Genomic DNA, 23,101 nt, shown 5'->3' with positions numbered 1-23,101 from the left:
CAAATGTAGGTTTGGTCTTTTCACATGGTCCCATATTTCTTGGAGGGTTTGTTTGTTCCTTTTCATTCTTTTTTCTCTTGTCTTCATACTTTATTTCATTAAGTTGATCTTCACTCTCTGATATCCTTTCTTCTGCTTGATTGACTCAGCTATTGATACTTGTGTATGCTTCACAAAGTTCTCATGCTGTGTTTTCAGCTGCTTCAGGTCATTCATGTTCTTCTCTAAACTGATTATACTAGTTGGAATTTCCTGTAACTTTTTATCAAGGTTCTTAGCTTCCTTGCATTGGGTTAGAACATGCTCATTTAGCTCAGAAGAGTTTGCTATTACCCACCTTCTGAAGCCTACTTCTGTTAATTCATCAAAATCATTCTCCAACCAGTTTTGTTCCCTTGCTGGTGAGGAGTTGTGATCCTTTGGAGGAGAAGAGGCCTTCTGGTTTTTGTAATTTTTGGCCTTTTGGCGCTGGTTTTTCCTTTGCAGAATTGTCTACCTTGGTCTTTGATGTTAATTACCTTTGGATGGGGTTTTTGAGTGGTCATCCTTTTTGTTGATTTTGATTCTATTGCTTCCTGTTTATAGTTTTCCCTCTAACAGTCAGGCCTCTTTTCTGTAAGTCTGCTGGAGTTTGCTGGAAGTCCACTCCAGACCGTGTTTGCCTGGGTATTACCAGTGGAGGCTGCAGAACAGAGAAGATTGCTGCCTGCCCCTTCCTCTGGAAGCTGTGTCACAGAGGGGCATCTGCCAGATGCCAACAGAATATCTCCCATATTAGGTGTCTGTCGGCCCCTCCTGGGAGATGCCTCCTAGTCAAGAAGCTTGGAGGTCACGGGCCCACTTGAGGAGGTAGTCTGTCGCTTAGCAGAGTTCTAGCACTGTGCTGGGAGGTGTGCTGTTCGCTTCAGAGCCAGCAGGTAGGAACATTTAAGTCTGCTGAAACTGCACCCACAGCTGCCCCTTGCCCCAGGTGCTCTGCCCCAGGGAGATAGGAGTTTTATCTATAAGTCCCTGACTGGGGACTTTCTTTCAGAGATGCCCTGCTAAGGGAGGAGGAGTCTAGAGAGGCATACTGGCTACACAGGTTTTGTGGTGCTGCAGTGAGCTCCACCCAGAACAAACTTCCTGGTGGTTTTGTTTATACTGTGATGGGAAAACTGCCTACTCAAACCTCAGTAATGTTGGATGACCCTCCCCCTACCAAGTTCGAGTGCCCCAGGTGGACTTCAGACTGTTGTGCTGGCAAGGAGAATTTCAAGACAGTGAATCTTAGCTTGCTGAGCTCTGTGGGGGTGGAATCTGCTAAGCTAAACCACTTGGCTCCCTGGCTTCAGCCCCCTTTCTGGGGGAGTGAAGGGTTCTGTTTTGCTGGCATCTCAGGTGCCACTGTGGTATGAAAATAAAAAACAAACAAACAAACAAAAAACTCCTGCAGCTAGCTTGGTGTCTGCCCAAATGCCTGCCCAGCTTTGTGCTTGAAACTCCGGGCAAGCACAGAGTGGTGTAGTAACCCAAGAGAATCTACTGGTCTGTGGGTTGTGAAGACAGTGGGAAAAATATAGTATCTGGGTAGGATAGCTCTGTTCTTCACGGCACAGTCCCTTATAGCTTCCCTTGGCTAGAGGAGGGAGTTTCCCCACCCCTTGTGCTTACCAGATAAGGCGATGTCCCACCCTGCTTCTGCTCACCTTTTGTGGGCTGCACCCACTGTCTAACCAGTCCCAATGAGATGAGCCAAGTACCTCAGTTGGAAATGCAGAAATCACCCACCTTCTGCATTGGTCTTGCTGGGAGCTGTAGACCAGAGCTGTTCCTATTTGGCCATATTGCTCGGGATATACAGAGTGGGTACTTTATACACGTAATGATACCATAGACTGTGTGTAGCTTATAATCACAGAATTTTGTTTTTCACAGTTTTCAAGGCTGAGAAGTCCAAGATCAAGGTGCCTTGAGATTCAGTGTCTGGTGAGGGCCCACATCCTGTTCACAGAGTTGCCCCTTCATGCTGTGTTTTCACAACTCATGTATGATGGAAAAGGCAAATAAGCTCTCTAGAACCTTTCCTGATAATAACACTAATCCCATTCATTAAGGCTCTACCCTTATGATCTAACCACACCCCAAAGACCTCGCCTTTTAATATCATCACCTTTGGTGTTAGGATTTCAACCTGTGAATTTGGGGGGAGCACAAACATTTACACTATAGCAAATAGTATTTTAAAGAAGAAGGGACAATGATATCAGATTGATAATGAGAAGCAAAGAGGACATCAGCCCTACCTCTAGTCACAGTAGTACCCATGATATGGAAAGGAAAGGAAAAAAACATCAGAAAACAGTGTGCTTAGTTAAGGGAGCTTGGTTTCTTGAGCAGCTTGTGGAAACAAAATTGATGCTACAGACATAGACTGGGGTGGTCCTACAAAGTGCTCATTGTGACTGTCCACCTTAAATCTTGAAGTGGACAGTAGTATTATGGCTGTGGTTGCCCCTGAAAAAACTGTGAAAAACAGAAGGCTTCCCACGCAGCACCACAAAAGTTTCCTGTTAGCATCTTCTTTGTGCCCATATAATGCAGCAGGTTTGCAATGTACACATACCTAACAATGGGTTAACCTTGTTAACAGCCATGTGGATTCTCCTTCTGCAGAACAAGAATGCTTTATTTACCTCTTTTATTTACCCAGGTACCTAAACAAGAGTCTTCCCTCAGCCTTATCTCCTCTCTCAAATTAATCACCAAGTCCTTAACAGCTCTCTAAGACTGTTATTTCTTTTTTTGAGTTTGTCATTTCCTCTCTCTTGGCATTCAGACCACTCTCATTTGTCATTGATATTATTACAACTTTCCTGCAGCATCCAAGCTTGTCTCCCTACCTTCAGTCTTCAAGCCTCTAATCCTTTTACACTAAAGTGTGAAACTGATGCTATCATTTCCCAATTAAAAATCCATAATAGCTCTCTCATGCTTCCAAGATAAAGTTCAGCCTCTTTCCACAGCTTCCAATACCCTCATGATCTGACTTGCTTATTATTAATCCTCACTACTGCCTTTGCTACTTTTGACCTTGTACTCTCAATTAGCTATAGTGAACAACTGGAATTTCTTCAATACACCATGCTGTGTACACCATTGCACATGATTTGCTTTCTGCTTGGACCTAGTAACCTCCCACTACTCATTCTTGGGTCTCATCTTAGATGCAACTTCCTCTGGGAAGCTCTCCATGATAATACAATGGATGACCTTTCTCTATTTCCAGAGCCGTCTATTCTTATTCTGCTCATGGCACTTATCAGTTAGACTTGAAATGGTCTGTTTTTATATCTGTCTCGTCTACTAGAACAAGTTCTTTGGCAAAAATTATGTTTAGTTTCCCTCATCGTTAGCATCTGAGGGACTAGTATAGTATGAGGCATGCATTATAAAGTCAGGGAAAAACAGCATCAGTAAAGGGAAAGAAGTTTAACCAATGAAAATAAAGAGCAGCTCTGATTATGTATGAGAATGTCCTCTGCCTACCCACCCACACAGACATTTCCAGAGATTTACAGATAAGAAAAGATGTAATCCTTTCTCTTGGCATGAATAAAAATTCTTTTCAGCAGATTTAGGAACAATTTGTATATCTAATACCATGTAAGACCCACTTGAATTAGAGCCCAGGGAACGTTTGGGTAAAGGCAATTTTTTGCAGTAGATAAGTTAGGTCTTCTAGCCATCCAACTTTTGCTCCAGTTCAACAGTTGTTCTCTCTCAATGCCTTTGTTGACATCTATATATCAGAGCATTAAAAAATGTATACATACATGAACCCTGATTGAGGACATAGTTTTATGTCTTTCTTTCCCAGGGCTTTGTTCATCTCTGTCTAATTAAGAAATAGAGCTATAGCATTCTATTATATTCAAGGTGGTATTGTTTCTTAACTGCATATAGAAGACTTCCAAGGGTATTGCAACTGGTCAGCCAGGATATCTTTTTATTTATTCAAAAAACAAATTTTGAGCTTCTGTCATATACCAGGCTTTGGGAATACAACAGTCAAAACCATAAGCCAGGTAACTGATCTCCTACCAATTATAAACTAGGAGGAGAGGCAGCAATGAACTAGTGAAAGTATGATGTGTTCATTGAAGGAGTAAAACAGAGTGCTACAGATGCACACCTGGGGTTTGGGAAAGACTTTTCAAAGGAAGAGATATGAAGCTGTGGCAGATGAATGAACTGGTTAAAAACTGAAGTTCATTTAGAAGGCCCTGCTTTCTCGAAGCCTCATGAAGGAACCTTCCCTCCTGCCAGGAGGGCTGCTGCTTTTTCTTGCTAGTCCTGTAGTCACAGTCACCTGAATTATGGCTCTTATTGCTACCAGAGTTGTGAGAGCTGCTGCAATGATGCAGCTTAAAACCTCCAAAACTGTGCCTTTCTTCTAAAAAAACTCAGTGAAAGGAAATTGCTAAGGCAAAAATGGTGACACTGAAACACTAACTGCTACCACCCATACTGATGCCATCTCATCACATCCCAATACCACCACTCTGTAGTCACTAGCACCACCCATTGTATAGACTTACTTAGAGCATACCAATACAGTACCACTGCATTGAAAATAACCCATTTCTCCTGTGTCTTGTGCTCATTTATTTCATCACCCTTGCATCCCACAGAAAGTATTATGTGAACCACTTTCTAAGTTATTTTCATTTTGTAATTTAAGATCTTCCTGGGAAGACTAAGCTGTGGGCCCATGGAGATGGGAGCAGGTGTATAAGACATGCCTGGATAGCAGATGCCATATTGTACTCAACATTGCTCTTCATTTAATCGTAGACACTAATTGGACCAAGTTTTTGATGCCACCTCCTTTCACTTAGAATTTATAAAGATATTTACATTGGACTCAACAATGCTAATCTTCAATAGTTGTACAGGAAATGCTTGATACCATAGTTGTTATACTACAAAGAAACAAATTACCAAGACCATATTAATGAAGAACAAGTTATTATTCAGTACTATTGTGCCACGTAGGCGTTAATATGGTTTGGCTCTGTGTCCCCAGCCAAATCTCATCTCAAATTGTAATCCTCATGATACCCACATATCGAGGAAAAGACCAGGTAGGAGGTGATTGGATCATGGGGGCGGTTTCCCACACATTGTTCTTGTGAGTTCTCATGAGATCTGATGGTTTTATAAGGCAGTTTTCCCTGCTCTTGCTCACTCTCTCCTGCTGCCTTGTGAAGAAGGTCCTTGCTTTCCCTTTGCCATCTTCCATAATTTCCTGAGGCCTCCCCAGCCATGCAGATCTGTGAGCCATTTAAAACTCTTTCCTTTATAAATTACCCAGTCTCGGGTATTTTTTTTTATAGGAGTGTGAGAACAGACTAATACAGTCATTTTTATTTAAATGTAGATGATAGACACCCTATAAATACAAAGATTTGTAGAAGAGAGAAGCAGCCAAGATCATGCATTCAGAAACATATTTAGAAGATGCCTTTTTAGTAAATGTAAATGCATTTCTGCTTAGCAGATTCGATCTGGGAAATGATGAAGCATTTGTGAAATATTTTAAAGAGATTTTCATATACTAATCAGCTAAATATATCCAACATCAGGGTAATTATTATTTAGAAACATTCAGATCTGATTGGCTCATTGAAAATTTTGTCACATAAATGTGAAATGACAAATTTACTACCTAAAGCTATTCATCTCTAAATTTTGCATGCATTAATGTCATTATATCACTTCCTGTCTGGAATAGCAAAACGGGTAGTTTTTTATTATTATTATTACTAAGAATTGTCTCTCCTATAGCATGCTTTGCCAACACTTTCTTATTGATTTTCCTAGATGATACATATTTTCTGAGAAAGAGTCAAGTTTTTTTGAAATACGTAAAAGAAAACTATGTATTAGGTACAGAAAAGATTATTCCTGATCCAAACCTCTATATTGTGGATGCTCAGGTCAGTGGTCAGTGGACTATACAAAGAGTTACTTGAATAAACTGATGCAATAGATAAACTGGGCAATTGCTCAGTGTATTGACTTTATATCTCATAAACCTATGGATCTCTAAAGTTGATATGCCACAAACTTGTACTTATTTGAACTGCTCCTACTGAGCCCTCTCATTGACCATAGTAAAGGTCCTTTTTTAGCCAACCCAAGATTGACTCAGATTAGATAAGGTCCAGAAGACTGGATAAGAAATATTGACCAACATATCTCACATCCTACTCCTACCTCAAATGCTTCGAAAATGAATCTCTTATTACCTTATGTCTTTCCTTAATTAATTTTCTATACTACTTATTTTGAATCATTTTCCAAGTTAGTATGTTTTGGGTTATTTGCAGCTATTCTACAATATAATAAATTCAACAATTTCAACAATTTGATTTGTGATCCTTTATTCTTAAGATCTTAATTAAAACAATGAATAAAAATCAAAATTTACATTTGAGTTGTTGTATATTAGGTAATACATTCAGTGATATTAGGGAAAATGATGCGGTGATTCATGAAGTGATAGTGAATTTTTAAAAATTTAATTTATTTTATCTCTTAGGAGTGTTTAAGAATACAAATATAAGGCAGTAAATGAAAGAAAACTTATAGTTTTTTTTTATCAGAAGAAAAAGGGTTGTCTATCTTAATTATAGCTCTTGTGATTAAGTCACTCAAATTAACCTGAAGAAGAAAAAAACAGAGAAGTAGAAGGTGTGTGAAAATGAGATAGGAATTTAGTCTAAGGCTATTGGGCTATTTCTTTCATAAAATGATTTTTTTTCACAAGTGGGAGGTCACCTTGCAAGGAAAGAAGCCATCTTCTTGTATCTTGATTATAACTAACTATGATCTGGTTAAATATGTTTTTGTTTTTGGTTTTTTTTTTTTTTTGGTAAACTTTGAAAGATTCTATACTACAATTATATTAATCAAAGTTCTTTAGAAAAAGAAAACCAATAGGATGGATGAATGGATAGATAGAGAAATGGATAGATGGGTGGATGGATGGATAGATAGATGGATACATAGATGATAGGTAGGTAGGTAGACAGATCTATTTTAAGGAATTGGCTTGTGCAGTTGTGAGTGCTGGCAACTGGCAAGTGTAAAACCTGTATGGCAAGTTGGCAGGCTGGAAATTCAGGTAAAACTTGAAGTTGCAGTCTTGTGTCTGAAAGCCAAAAACTCAAGTAGAATTTCTATGTTGTAGAAGAGAAGCAGGATCCATTCTTTTTCAGGAAACCTCAGTTTTTTTCTCTTAAGTACTTCAATTTACCGGATGAGGCCCATGCACATTATGAGGGATAATCTGCTTTATTTAAAGTCAACTGATTGTAAATGTTAATCACATCTTTTTATAACAAAATCTAGATGAAAGTTGGACTAAACACCTGTCACTGTGGTATAGTAAGTTGTCACATAAAATTAATTATCACAGCCACTAAGTATTCTTTTTCTATATATATTAATGTTGAGCTGCTAACTACTTAAAGTTCTAGAAGGAAAGCCTGTGTTGTCTTTTTCATCTTCTTATGATTATATTTTCTAGTATTTTAGTGTCCATCTGCTTTTATATTGTTATTTAAGAATGACAAACCAGAAAGAAACGCACTTGTATACATTTTATTTCACAATTCTTTAAAAAATTTCAAGTCCTGAATGTCGTCATTTGCAAACTGTTTTCATATTCTTTCAACAAATGAAATTTACATCATTACAAGATATGTGACCGTGTTAGGGAAAAGATGTTTTAGGATTGCAAGAAATTAAATAACTCCTATTTTTATTGTTACAAATGGCCAAGTCAAAAAAAGAAGATGCAGCACTTCGAGCTATAGAAAGTGTTGTGAGGCTGGGCGCGGTGGCTCAAGCCTGTAATCCCAGCACTTTGGGAGGCCGAGACGGGCGGATCAGGAGGTCAGGAGATCGAGACCATCCTGGCTAACACAGTGAAACCCCGTCTCTACTAAAAAAAATACAAAAAACTAGCCGGGCAAGGTGGCAGGCGCCTGTAGTCCCAGCCACTCGGGAGGCTGAGGCAGGAGAATGGTGTAAACCCAGGAGGCGGAGCTTGCAGTGAGCTGAGGTCCGGCCACTGTACTCCGGCCTGGGCGACAGAGCGAGACTCCGTCTCAAAAAAAAAAAAAAAAAAAGAAAAGAAAGTGTTGTGAATATATTCTAATGCAAGTCAAATATCGATGAAAATGAGAATGCATGAGAAAAGAGAAAGTTCACAGGAGATCTGAAGCTATTAGATGAGAAACTAAAACTCTTCTGAAGAAACCAAGGACATCAACAAACTAGCAAAACAGAATGACAGAATAACTGAGAAATAAAGAGAATTCAAAATAACTAAATTGTGGAAATGAGTAAAGGGTTGCAGATTCATTATGTCAAATTTGATTACAAAATTCAAAGGCTAAGCAGAACTAGATTTTAAAAGCTGAGTGTTCAAATATAGTTTTCATTAAACTATTAATTTAACAATGCAAATTATTTAATCTCAATTTTAACTTATCATCTTAAAACAACTTATATTTGGCAGTGATTGATGTGGTTCTAGTAAACAAATGGATATTGGGCCCTGGAATTAAATTTATAATCACGAGTCAATTACCCAAAATCAACATTTTATCAAGTACATGAAATGCTTTTATCTGTAATATAGAGTTGTATCTTTTATATTTGTTAAAGAGAATGAATAAAGTATTTTAAAGTTCTCAAGCCCAGGCTACCTTATGTTGTTTAGAAGGACATCCTTCTATTTGTTGTCACAACTCTTAGTGCATCCTGCAAACTAACACACCCTAAAATTAACTGAACTGTGTAACTCAGAATGAGAACATTCCTACTCATGCTACATGCTGGTAAGTTCTGGAGCTGAGTTGCCAAAAGACTCAATCCATCTATTAAAATACTCAGAGTATTCATTTTCTAAAAATACTTAGATTAGTGTTTATTACATTTTAATGTGGAATTTCTGGTAACTTTTTTTCTGGTAGTTCCTACTTTACACTCCCACATAAGGCTATAAAAAGGAGATTTTAAAAAGCCAGACTACATATTGTTCAATTTTATGTCTAAACCAGGGGAGATCAAGCTCTGTGGGCAGAAAACCATGTTGCATGTTTAATAAACTATGCACACAGAGCACACATGAGTAGAATTTGCTGTACTAATCAAATAAAAGACATAAAATGTTAATGAAACATTTAATGGTCTATGTAATCATTATTGTACAGCATAGTAATTAGGTATAAAATTGTAAGAAACTCATTGAAAGTCAATAATCATACTGTTCATTTGTGATGGTTTGAGTTCAAACAGTGTTGTCACAGCCTCTTTTTGTAGTGACAGGAGAAGATTCTACTCAAGTAGTATTGGGAGTACTGGTCATTCATCTTATCAAAACAGTTCATGGATCAGCAGAAGGAAAGGAAAGAGGATTCAAGAAAAAGGGTAAGGAAACTATTTCACAGTGAATTACTTCATGTAAATGAAAGATACACTACTTAACATTAATATTCTGCTTTTTTAAAAAAAAATAATTTTAACATCATCATCATTTTGGTGTTTTCCAGAAGATAAATAAAGCTAATTTAACACTTTTCCCCATCACCATATATTGTCGAATATCTCTGCCTCTGTCTCTCTTTTAGGTAAAATAATACCTTCTGTGCTGAATTCTTCTCAATGTTAGTTTTCCATTAATGCTCTTCCTTAAAAAATCAACATAATATTTTCACAATTCCCCAATGCTTGGGAAACAGGAGGACAGCATAGAAAATTATCCACGGCAGTAAAATCAGTATGGTAAGAATGGGGGATTATGTTGGGGGTTGAGGTAAAGGATGAAATTTTAGGCCAAGAGCCAAGTAACAGGCTTAAAGGGAAGAGAGCCATAGTCCACAAAGTGCTCTAGGGATGGATTTGAGCAGGGCAGGTGCTGGAGGAAGAACTTGAAATAGGTCATCATACCACTGCTTAGGTAACAGTCAGATCCAGAGACAGAGAGATTATAGTTGCTGGTGACAGCATCATGAGTGTTCCACTGATTTAAAAGAAAACAATCTTGGGAAATGGTCTCAGAGCCTGGGATGAAAAGCAGAAACACTGATTGCCCTTCCTTACTGTGCCACTCCCTCAGCTCCCTGAAACCCCCAAGGTAAATTTCCCTCAAGAGCCATCCACTTGCTCAGCTTGAGGTCAGCCCATCAATTCTTGACCAGTAGAAATCTCAGAGCTGTAACTTTCATCATTATACTGGAGTTAAACTAGGTTACAACTCTCCAGTTTTCTTCCAGGCAACCATCGTGTAGTGGCTACTTCTGATAGTCTGACCTTGGTGTTCATCTTCTATCAAGACTCAGCCAAGGACCTGAGGGTTACCATGTAAGGGCAAGAAGGAAAAACAATAACCTCTTTACTACACCCCTTTCCCTCTTCCCATTTCCACTTTAGCAATCTCCATTTTCTATTTAAGATAATAACCCAAAGTAAAGTAGAAAACTCCTACTTTTTCACTCATGCCAGCTACATGCAGGTGAGAGAAACCTGGTGGAAGCTTCTACTTGTGTCTTAAGCCAAGCACAACACAGCAATTTGAGACTGAGAGATAAAAGCTTTTCTTGGCATCCAGCAATCCTCCATGTTACCTTTTAACCTGCATATGGAAAGCACAATGGGCTAGAATGTCACAGGCTTACCTGCTCCAAATTTTCTCCCAATTGTGTCTATCTGTTTTCATCTACATTCCCTGGAAGAAGTTGGGTATTTTTTTTTTTTTTTTCCTCCCTGCATTGGTCCTTTCTTTCAGCCTCTTCTGCCCTGGAGTCTTTGCCCTGACAAAAGTGCACACTCTACACATTTTTGTTTTTTTCCTTTTCTCAGATCTGTATTTAGGAACAGAATGATACAAATGGTACATGCTCCTAACTAAACTTGTAATCCTAATGATTTAACTCATCTTACAAAGTACTTGTTAGAAAATATAATATTAAACTAAATTTGATTTCTTTTCCACAGAGCAATAACTTTATGGGAAGAAAACAGAGGTTGACTGACTGGTCTCCCATTTCTAGGGCCCAGATATTGAGAGCTGAGTACTCCCCAGTTTACGGTCCCTTTCAACTACAGTCTGTCAGATCAGATCCCTCTCTTAGTTTTTAATATTTTCTTTTATTCCAGGATCCTACTTCAATTTAACCTCTCCCTACTATAAGTATTTATTCTTTGTGTTTACTAAATATCTCTGGATATGTATCTTTGAAAATATGTATCTTTGAAAATATGTATATATCTTTGAAAATTATATATAGTAGTTTTATACATGTATTTAAATTTAAATAAATTGAATTGTACTAGAATTCTGATGGTTTTTCTTCTTTGGTTTCAAGACAATGATCTATATGTAAGCATTATCAGAATATCTGCATTGTATTTCAGATGCTTCAGAAGTTTTTCCATCACATTTCATTTTATTTAGTCCTATAATAAATTTCTTATTTAGACTCTCAAATTACTTTCCAGTCTCTGCTATAAGAAAACCACCACCACCACCAAATGCTTATTTATATTTTTGTACTAGTTTCTCTGAGGTATGAAACTAAGTGAATTTGAATTTCTTGGTGATAGAAGGTAGCTAATGTTATTTCACTGATTCCCAAAATGGCCCAGATTTAGCCTAGATTCTACCCTAGAATCTAGGTCTAGAACTAGCCTAAATTCCCATCAGTAATGTCTCAGCTTGCCTGCTTCTGAACATTCTTACTAATATTTGTTATTACCCAATATTCTAATTTTTGGTAAACTAATATTTGCAAGGGGAGATCACTATTGTTTTAGTTGCATTTCTCACTTCACAATGAGGTTGAACATATTTCCATAAAATTTAGATTTCCTTTTTGTTATCTACTAATATTCATGTTAGGTTTCTTATATTTTTCATTCACCTTGGTTCCTTACATTATGTTTTTTTGGTTTTTCTTTTTTTTTCTTTTTTTTAAATTTTTATTATACTTTAAGTTCTAGGGTACATGTGCACAATGTGCAGTTTTGTTACATATGTATACTTGTGTCGTGTTGGTGTGCTGCACCCATCAACTCATGTCCTCCCAGTCTGTCAACTGTTTATGGACTTTGCCCATAGTACAGCCTAATGCCACTCCCCCTCCTTTTTTTTTTTTTTTTTTTTTTTTGAGAACCAGTCTCACACTGTCACCCAGGCTGCAGTGCAGTGATACCAACTAGGCTCACTGCAACCCTGCCTCCCGAATTCAAGTGATTCTGCCTGCTCCAGCCTCCTGAGAAGCTGGGACTACAGGTATGCGCCACCATGCCCGGCTAATTTTTGTAATTTTAGTAGAGACAGGGTTTCGCCATGTTGGCCAGGCTGGTCTCCAACTCCTGATCTCAGGTGATCTGCCCTCTTTGGCCTCCCAAGGTGCTGGGATTACAGGTGTGAGTCACCGCATCCCCCAACATGCCCTTTTATCTCCCTTTTACCTCTCCAAATTTTCCTCATTCAGTAAAGCCTAACTCAAAACATTCTTTCTTATTAAATATGTTTTTTCTACTCAAGTATTATGAACTCCTTTATAATTTATTAACTATAACATCATATGTCACAACATATTCTTTGAGATATTAGAGGTATTTTTATAGTATGCCCTCAACTGTATTAAATACAGTTACACCTTTATGATGCCATTGTGCCTAATGTAGTATTTAGGAAACAGCTGTCTATTTATTGATCAGATATATTTGCTGAAGTCCTTAAAATGTGATTGCCATAGCACATCATGCATTACTGTTAGGTGATTCATTTATCAGTACATTTTATCTGGTCATAAAGTCTCAACAAGGTTTTATTATTGTTTTACAATGAATGTAGCAATAAAACCTAATAGAAAAGACTAAGTAAATGTTCTTGTTAGTAAAACTTATGTGAATATGTTAAACATATTGGAAAGCTGTTATTCCTATTACATCAAAAGTATTGATTGACTTTGAACTTCTAATTTTGCTCGCTTACTAGTTATTTTTCTCAAATTGTACATAAACACTGCTGTTAATTTTATAGCAAAATGTCTTATAACACGGTGATACATACATAAATCACTTCCTGATACACATACTTCCAGTGGCGTATAATGGTACTCTAACCAGTTTGTATGGAGATTATTCTCATGATTATTATCATGATGATCTTCACTCTAGTAGGAATGCGAAACATATGATTATTGTTTGTGAGGTGATGGAGTGGGATTGAACTACTAACTAGTATAAAAAAAGGCTGCGGCCGGGCGCGGTGGCTCAAGCCTGTAATCCCAGTACTTTGGGAGGCCGAGACGGGCGGATCACGAGGTCAGGAGATCGAGACCATCCTGGCTAACATGGTGAAACCCCGTCTCTACTAAAAATACAAAAAACTAGCCGGCGACGTGGCGGGCGCCTGTAGTCCCAGCTACTCGGGAGGCTGAGGCAGGAGAATGGCGTGAACCCGGGAGGCGGAGCTTGCAGTGAGCTGAGATCCGGCCACTGCACTCCAGCCCGGGCGGCAGAGCGAGACTCCGTCTCAAAAAAAAAAAAAAAAAAAAAAAGGCTGCATGCAAAAAATGAAAACATAAAAATGGAACCCAGTTAACCAATTTCCCTAACCTTGCCAATTTTCCAACCCCAAGTCTGGACACATAAAATATTGATTAAAGGATCAGCAACGAATATACACATGGTATTAATAATCTTTTCTGAACCAAAGCTTGACTAGTTTAGGTTTCTAAATAGAAGGAGAGAGTCGTTAATTACAAATTGGCTTCAAATTAACTGAGATTTGCTTCAAGATAACTGAGATTATCTTAATGAAAAAGCCTCCTTAGATAACTTATTTCTAGATTCATGGCCAGATGAATAAGAACTGACTGAGTTACACCGGTTTGTTTCACCCAAGACTTTCACAACCTAGAAACAGTTCATTCCCTCTGTCTCCTACCTTCATAAAATCTCAAAGACTGGAACAGATGGGTGCTTAATCATTACTAATCTTGCTGAGGCTTTGCTGAAGTTGACACTTTGGTAACCTTTGGAAAATAAGATACTTTAAAGGCTGTATCACGAGGCCTATGAAATTTGTTAAAATTTAACAAACATTTTGAAAGAAATAATATCTACATATAAATATATCCAATATATTTTTTTCAAAACACCTACATACATACATACTTATCTTGAAGTAAACTTTCTACTCACAGGTTAACATTTATCTTTATCTATTTATCTATTATCTTTGAATAAATGCAAACAGTATCTTTTCAGTTTCTTACACAATATTAATAAGGCAGCATTTCTTAAAAGAACATATGCATACAGAGAATTTTTCCAACATCAAAGTGTTGACTTTTTCCACGTATTGAATGACAAAATGTAGTCTTTATAAAAAGATAATACATTTAAAATTTATTAACTTCTTTACTTAAATTCTCTAGTTAATCTTGCTTTTTATAAAAAAAATTTTATTGCCAAGATTTGGCAGTTTGATACACACACATATTTGTATAGTTTCAAGTTGAAGAATTGTGGTAAAGGGTATCATAGCTTCAGTATGATTAACTTAGAGCTGAGCTGTAGGGCACAAATAACCTTCAAATTTTATCAGTAAAGAACTCTCACAGGTATTTATTTCAGTGTCATGGATTTATCTCTCTTCAGGGCACCAGCAGATTTTTTCAGACATCCCTCAAAATACACAAATGGACTGGATGTCAAGTCATAGAATTCTACTTGAAAAATGTTTTCATTAAGCCACTTTATCAGCGTCTACACTTGTTACAAATTTCATCCAAGCTCTATAGCAATCTTTCTACTCAATTTTGTTCCCTTTCTCCAATTCATTCTGTGTAAGTTTCAAGTGGTTAACTGAAAAACAAGACCATATACCAATCCAAGTGTAATATAAAGAGAATCATTCCGTTTACATGGTCCCTAGAAAATTAAGGAGCATAAATCAACTTTCTGGTGATCCTGAGAAAGCATGAACAAGTCTTGTACTCCATGACTTCCTTTTAAAAAAAATCTATTCATTGCACAGTCTTCTAATAATAATAATTTATTTAAAATAATTCATAAGCCCATGATTCTAATAAATCTACTTCATTTTCATTTTGCCATGTTTTCCTCCAATTTCCACTAGCACTTATGGTTTACATAAGATACTTATATAACAAATAAAACGTTGTATTTTCTTCTTTTTAAATGTAATATTTCTACGTCAGGCTTCCTTTCTTTGATAGCACATAGCCTTCTAAAATATCATTTTTTATTTTCACAAAATGTATCATAGAGTTTATGTACTCAATGAATTAATCAATCTTTTTGTTTGGAACATTTAATTTGTTGCAGTTTTTGCTTATTTATGCCAATACGATTAGCTATCATTTGCTTATTTTCCTTTAGATAATTTCCCTGTGTTTAGGTGCTTATACTAGGGTTATAAACTCTTTACTGTTTTCTTTTTCTGAAAAGTACCATGAAATTGCTTTCTAAAATAAATATAACTAGTTATAGTGACGCTAACAAAATATTCCTGTACTCATGTGAAAATAGTATTGCAACACTGGATATTATCAAAATATCTATTATTTGAATATACTCTAAATAATTCAATATTTAATTATTGGCATATTGTGCATTTATTGATTTAATTATAGTACATAAGCAAATATCCACCGACTCATATAAATAAATTATATTCTTATTCTTATCTACTTAGGAAAATAACTTTCCCAAATCATTTATATTTAGAAGAAATAGTCTAGGGAACATTGCTGCTTGAAATACCTCTAGAAAAAGGTACAGACTTGATTATGTAAATAAACCTGTCTGACAGCTCACTATATTTCTTTTTAAAAAATATATAAATATGAAAAAATTATGTATACAATATTGTGTATAATGCAGAATCTCAATACAGAGGGATATTGGGAAAAGGTAAACATAGTTTGTGGCCAAAGCACCAAAGGCTTCTTTCAAAGACTTTAATCACGAAGGAAGATCCATTAAAATGATAAAATCCCACAATACACAAGCACAATAATTATGGTCAGAATTCAACATTTTTATTTTAACTTAACATACCAAGCATGGTTCCTTATTGAATCACATGAAGAGGCCTCCTTGAGAGGGAAGGATGGCATGAGCACTTCAGGCTAATAGAGAAATAGATTCAGAGGAGGCAAGAGAACCATGGGGAGCAAGAGAAGATTACTAGAAAAACCCTGCTTGCAAGTCTCTGCATATGTTTCCAGCACCTACTTCAAACTGTTGTGATAAGGACTAAATGAGTTACCATGGACAATTTCCTCTAAACAGACCCTGCTATACAATATCTGTTGGCTGGCTCCCTAATATTCAGGTCTGTAGACCCTAGAAATTAAGGCATTTCCTTGCATTCCAACACTTTTCTCATCTCCCTCTTATGCCGTGACTATATTATGGTCATATTTACCTGGGACACTTCTGATTCTTGCCTTCTGTCAAGGTGTTATTACTCTATGTTATAACTCCATTACATGGTATTAAATACTCCCTTTTTCTCTTATGTTCAAAAGTCTCCCATTTTACACAGTAATTTTTACAGTCACCGTATATTACCCTGTGTATTTTCTCTCCATAATACTTGTCACCATCTAATATACTATATATTTATTGCAGATGCATTTATTGCCTGTCTTTGCCAGATGTAAGCTTCAAAGAAAATAATTTCTTTTTAATTCATGTTCAATGTCTAGAAATATGTCTGATACATGAAAAAACTCAAAAAATATTAGCTGAATGAATGAACTAACCATTTTGAGCATGATAGAGCTACAGTTGGGAGAGTTTCATGCTTAAGGAGGGAGTGAGATGTGTTCAAGCCACTCAGAGTGCCAGAGTGGGACAGGTGATAGAGATGGTCTGATCAACTGTAAAGGGAGAATTGCTGCAGTTTTTAAAGCAGGAAGACACTTTCTGGAAACAACTTTAACATCAGTAAAAGCTTTTTAAAAAAGAAGGATTTCTTTAATTACTGCTGTTACTAAATTTGCATTCCCTTAATGTTAAATAAAGTTGCCTTGATCACTTTTATCCTAAGCTATCTGGGACTTATAATTGGAGATGGGGATTGGTTCACAAAAATAGTGTGGTTTGTACTGAGCAACACTTAATTCCCCCTTAAATTATCCCAATCACAGACTGTATTTTAGTCAGTCACAAAGACTGTTCTATATGCAGAATATAATGTGACAATATGACTAGTGTTGAAAAGAATGGCACAGCAACTCACCAACTCTGTTTCACATTATTAGTATAATCACAAAGCATTCATTTGGGTCCTGTTGGCAAAGCATGCTGTTGAATTCCAAAAAGAGTTTGAAATAACTTCTATTGATATCTGAAATACTTGAAAGTATTTATATTAAATATAGTGTACGTAACATAACACGTGTAACATAAAAATTTGAGCTTTACTGAACGTCTGTTGTATTCCAGATATTGATCTAGGCACTGGGAGGACACCTCATTTGCCATCAAAGAGTGCCCCATCCAGTGGGTGAGGGAGGCAGGGAATAACTTTTGTCCAATATCACTGGAGCTAATAGAGTATTAGGTAGCATATTGAGGGAGCAAATCCAAACGTATAGTGTGTGGTGATTGATCACTGCTTCGAGTTTCCACTGAGGAAAGTTTCTTGTCAATGTACTAAATAAATAGAAGGATTTATGTTTAAGGGGCTGTTCTTTCAAACTTCCTTATGTTAATGATAGTGACTACTTTCAAATAATACCACAGTAGATTGAAGAATCATCTACTCTAGAAGCTTGTATGAAAAAGATGAAACCATAATCTATTTGTTTCAAGAGAAATAAAATAAAATAAAATGGCATCTCAAATTGTCTTTCAGTCTTTTAGTTTTATGAAATGCATCACTTGCCCCTAGGGTATGCAATTGTGAAATTGTTTATCTAATGTTCAAGGATAAGAGGGGAGTGTCTGCCTATTTCTGTGTGGAAGACTTTTCTGTCCTATAGACTTTCCATTGTCCCTAAAGCAATGTCCTTTTTCAGGGAACTTGGAAATAATCCTGTTAAACAGGCTTACCTTTGCACTGTATTAATATTCATATTTAGGCAGTGAAATGGCCTTTACATTTTCCTGACATGTCAGGAATAGGCTTACGTTTTACTTTCTATGCAGTCAGCCTTCCTAAGAGAAAACACAGGGTTTCAATGTATATTTCCGAAAACCAAAATAAACCCATCGTACATAAATGAAGGGTGTCATTGGCTGCAATTTACATCTCAATGTAAATGTCATTTCCCTGCTTGCTGTTGAAGCTTTAAGTTCAGGCTTTGAAAAAAGCACTATCTGTTCCTGTTATTACAAGCTACATTCCTGACAGCTCTCACATTAATGACAGCAGATTGCTTGCTTTAGTGCCTTCCTTTTTGGAGCTTATTTTGTCATCATTCACCCATCCTTTGCCTGCTTACAAACAGAACACATTCTATTGAGATTTGAAAAGTTATAAGCTTTTAGACTCAAAAGATAACTTCTTTTTCTGGGTTACTTCACAACTGACCCACAATTTACTTAGAAATTGAAACCTACACACCTTAGCTAGGTTCCGTTATGGTTACGGTAGGAAGGTGGATAGAAAATTACTCTTTCCCAGGTATCACATGTATGCTTAACACATTTAAGAGTAAGGATAAGCTGTCATGAGGGATTGAACCAAAGAAAAGAAATTTGATTTTGTATTTTTTCTGCAGGATGAAAAAACAAACACGACTATGTTTTTTAATTTTTAAAAACGTATAGAAAAATATCTTATTAATTGTAATGTCGTCAACATACAATAAGCAAGTTGCTCTATGTGATTCAGTGACTTCTATAATATTATACAGCTTGAAATAGCTAATAGGTAAAATATAGAATGCGGAGTGCTGAAAGCTTATTCTTTAAAGGAGATTTATTCCTGTGAAAGGATTTTGACAATATGGTGATGATGATATAGTTTGAGGACTATTGTAAAAGGCAGATGATGATATTGGATAACAACATGTTTGGAAAGGGAAAAGAGAGATAAAAGCAAAATATTATGTCATTTCTGGTTGTGGTAGATAAGAGAGTTGCCCAGTTTAGAAACAATGAGAATAGGAATTTTAGTTAAAGGAATATTTCAAGAGAAAAAAAAAGTAACCATAAAACCTATACCTTCATATCTTTGAGATGAGATGATATTCATGAAAGCTCTTTTAGTTATTTGGAAGACAGTAAGTAGATGCAGCCAAATAGCTATATAATATTATTATTTGAACCAAAAGCTACATTTTTCTCTGAAACTTAAATTGTTGTGACATATAAAAGAAGTTGATGCTGAGACTTCTAGTGGAGTTTTTTTCTTCATCAATTACAGCATAATAGATCCTTCCATATTAAAGAGATGTCAGATGGCATAGCCAGAGCCACAGGATACAGAAGGCTATGTACTTGTCTGGAAGCTTGAACTGCAAATATATTATGTGAAAAAAGGACAAAGTCATATTACTCAAGGTTTAAATGTATAAAAATAAGTCAATGCAAATCTTAACATATTGCTAGATTATTAGATCCCTGACCAATGATGATCAATACTTGAAGATATCGATGAGAAATCATAAATTATTTTTCACTTTTTATGTTTTCTTTTCACTTTGGGGAAAATAGTACATTCTTGATAACAATTTGTGGTTAGTTGCTTCCTAATTCCTTGTCAACATATTCTCCTAGTCCGTTCACTCGTTATATGCCAATGTACCACTTATCTGAGGGCGACCCTTAAAATTATTACACAAGAACACATTATAGAAAGAAATAGAGCAGTTATAAGCAAGAGTGTGCTTTTACTGATTTTTTTTTTTTTTTTTTGGTCAACAAAACAAACACAAGAATTATGAATCAGAATGGGTCATGTGGCTTCTAAATGATGATAATGTTATCACAAATGTGATTCTGATTCTATAATCAAGAATAATTCTGATGGGTGAGAGAAGGATTAGTTTCCCAAAGAAAGCCACCTAACTGCACAAAGACTGAAATGGTAAACTTGGATTTTTGCAAGAGGATATGAAGCAAAGACTGAAAAAAGGCATAGAACCCAGGGCAAATACAGAAGACTGACATGGTATGATAAGAATAATGTTAGGAAGGACAAAGCCTCAAATTAACATCCCAGAACTCATCTTTCTGGGAGGGTGCAGCTTGGATTTGGGAACATTCTTCTGTAGTCTAAAGAGATGCTGTTATTTCCACTGACAGAGATCCATTGGAATGTCTCCTCCCCTAGATTGCGATCTCCATAAGAGAAGAAAATGTGCTTTATGTCTTAAACTCCTTATAAGTCCCTGTTATAAAGAAAGGAATTTAATAAATGTTTGATGAATAAATGAAATATTATGTACACATCATGTCAAAGACAGCAAAAAGCAGGGTGGGCATACTTTAAAAACTCATATATGATACAAGAAAATCAAAGATCCTTTCTTTGATATACTTGCTGCTGGCAGTCAACAACAAAGAATACAGATCTTTGGCATTTTGAACTTATATTTCCTGTCAATAAAAACAATCTTGAAACAAAAGAAGATGCACTAAACCTAAGAGAGGTTGGACGCTTAATAAGAATGAAAACTGGAAAAGGACATTGACCTGCTCTGAATGAGGTTAAGCTTAGGTTGCCTAGCCTACTTGATTATATTCCAGTTCAGGAAATAATTTATTTCATACGTAGATCCTTTATAAGAATTTAAAATGTTATACCAGGCTATCCTGAGAGACAGTGAGTATCCTACCCATGGATAATTTTAAACAAGGGGTGATTGCTGACTTGATGAAGATAAAATAGAAGAGGCACAGCATCAGTGAGTGGTTGGACTGAACTATATAAAGATTCTTTGTCTTCAACTCTAAAGTTCTAAGCATATAGCAATCTCTTGAAGTCATCTCTCATCTTAAGAGTTTGGCTTACGTCTTACAAGTTTACTTCTAAGAAATTCATTTTCTCCTGCTGTTAATTTCCTTTAAGACATAAAATTATTTTTGTAGAATATTAATGTGAATTATAATTATTACTTTATTAAGAGTTGTGCTTTAGCAAAAGTAGTTGAATTTTTGAGTCAACTCTGGTATAAAATCGTAATTATGGCATTTTATTTGTTTCATTTATTGTTTGATTTCATCTTGGTCCTGCTCTTACTATGGTATAGTTTTGGGTAAGGTATGTAATTTCTAAATTTCAGTTTACTCATCTACAAATAAAAATAACACTTTTCTCATAGGACTGCCCTGAGAATTAAATAAAATAATGCATGGCATAATGGCTAGCAAAGATCATGGTACATGATAATTGCCTCAATAAATGTTAAGGTCTAATTTGCTAATATGTAATAGTTCTGACCCTCAAGTTTTCCAACTGTGAAATGGAGTAAAGCAGAATCATCTCAAAGAATTATAGTTAAGATTTAATGAGATGTGAAAAGCAAACAGCACAGTGCCTGACTCATAGTAGTAGATTAACAGTTGCTAGTATTCTCTTCTCTCTTGAAGATCTTTAGGAGTGTTAGCAATATTTGCCACACTTGTCCATTTTTGATCTTAGCTTGCATTAGCTGTGTTTCCTATTAATCATTGGAAACACATGTTTAATGCCAAACCAGATATTTCATGGTTTGAAACAGTGATTCTTAATGTTTTCTGGGGGCTTAAACCTCTTTGAGAAGCTGCTAAAAGCAATGGCTCCTCTTTCAATATCCACAAATTTTGCAACCGATTTCAGCTAATTTATAGATCCCTCGAATCAGTTCATGGTCCTGTGGACGCCAAGTTAAACACTTTGGTCTACTGCACATCCCAGTTGTGCATGAAGACGCATAGATAATCAAAAATGGAATCATCTATTGCACATTGCTATCTGACTGTATGCACATCAATTCTGTATTCATTTGAGTTAGTGCTTTCTAGTTTAGTTTCAATGCTTCCAGAGGTCTCACACATAATTTTTACTTTGGAGCATGACTAATACACGAGGGTTCACAAGTGGGCACCCTTTATAAATACTAATTGATATTAAAATTAGATGAAGAAAACTTCACTCTCTGAGAAATACCACCTAGGATTTAAAGAAATGAAACCAAAATGCCAACTTGTTTATATAAGGGACTATAGCAAGGGTAAGAGAGAAGTCAAGAACTCCAAATTAATAAACATTGAAAATAAATATATGCATACATATTCAGGTAATAGCTTACCTAATTCAAAGCAACAAAATGCAATTTTCCACTTGCCTAGTTTCGTGATTTGATTGAACCACTCTTTAAACTTCTTCCTTCCGTAGCTGTCTCTGATCTAATTGCACCAGCTAAGCTCATAAGCTGTTTAAACGTTGGAGAAAAGTATAGCTTTGTGAAATAGATTTCTCACACTTCCCAAGTATTTGCCAATACTTTAAAAAAAAAAAAAAAAAAGACTTTTAGACACTCAATATCCTTCTCCCTGAATCACTGATTTTAAAAGTACTATGAAAAGATAAATAATTTCTGATAAATAGATGCAATAGATAAACATCTATTGCCAGACCAGGCAAATGCACCAAGTGTACTTAGAACTGTTCAAAATGGTAAGTAGAGTTCTTCCAAAATGTGTTAACAAGAGATCTCAGTGTGAACTTTTTTCTCATGATAGGATTTTTTTCAGGATAGGATTATCTTGAATTTTGTATTATGTTAACACCAAGTCACGGTTTCTGAGACTGCATGATACCTATTATCTGCGTCAGATGTTATGAAATTCTACTTTTTCATATATATAACAGATCTTGAAAAACATGTATTCAGTTCAACATATTTTCTGTACCTTAGGTACTTATAAAGAGCTAGGCGGGGTACGGTGTCTCACGCTTGTATCCCAGTGCTTTGGGAGGCCGAGATTGGAGGATCGCCTGAGGGCAAGAGTTCAAAATCAGCCTGGCCAACAAGGAGACCCTGTCTCTATAAAATACTAC

The sequence above is a fragment of the Trachypithecus francoisi genome, unplaced genomic scaffold, assembly GCF_009764315.1.
Source record: "Trachypithecus francoisi isolate TF-2019V2 unplaced genomic scaffold, Tfra_2.0 Lachesis_group1, whole genome shotgun sequence".
Classification (NCBI taxonomy): Eukaryota; Metazoa; Chordata; class Mammalia; order Primates; family Cercopithecidae; genus Trachypithecus; species Trachypithecus francoisi.
This window is presented reverse-complemented; position numbering follows the sequence as displayed.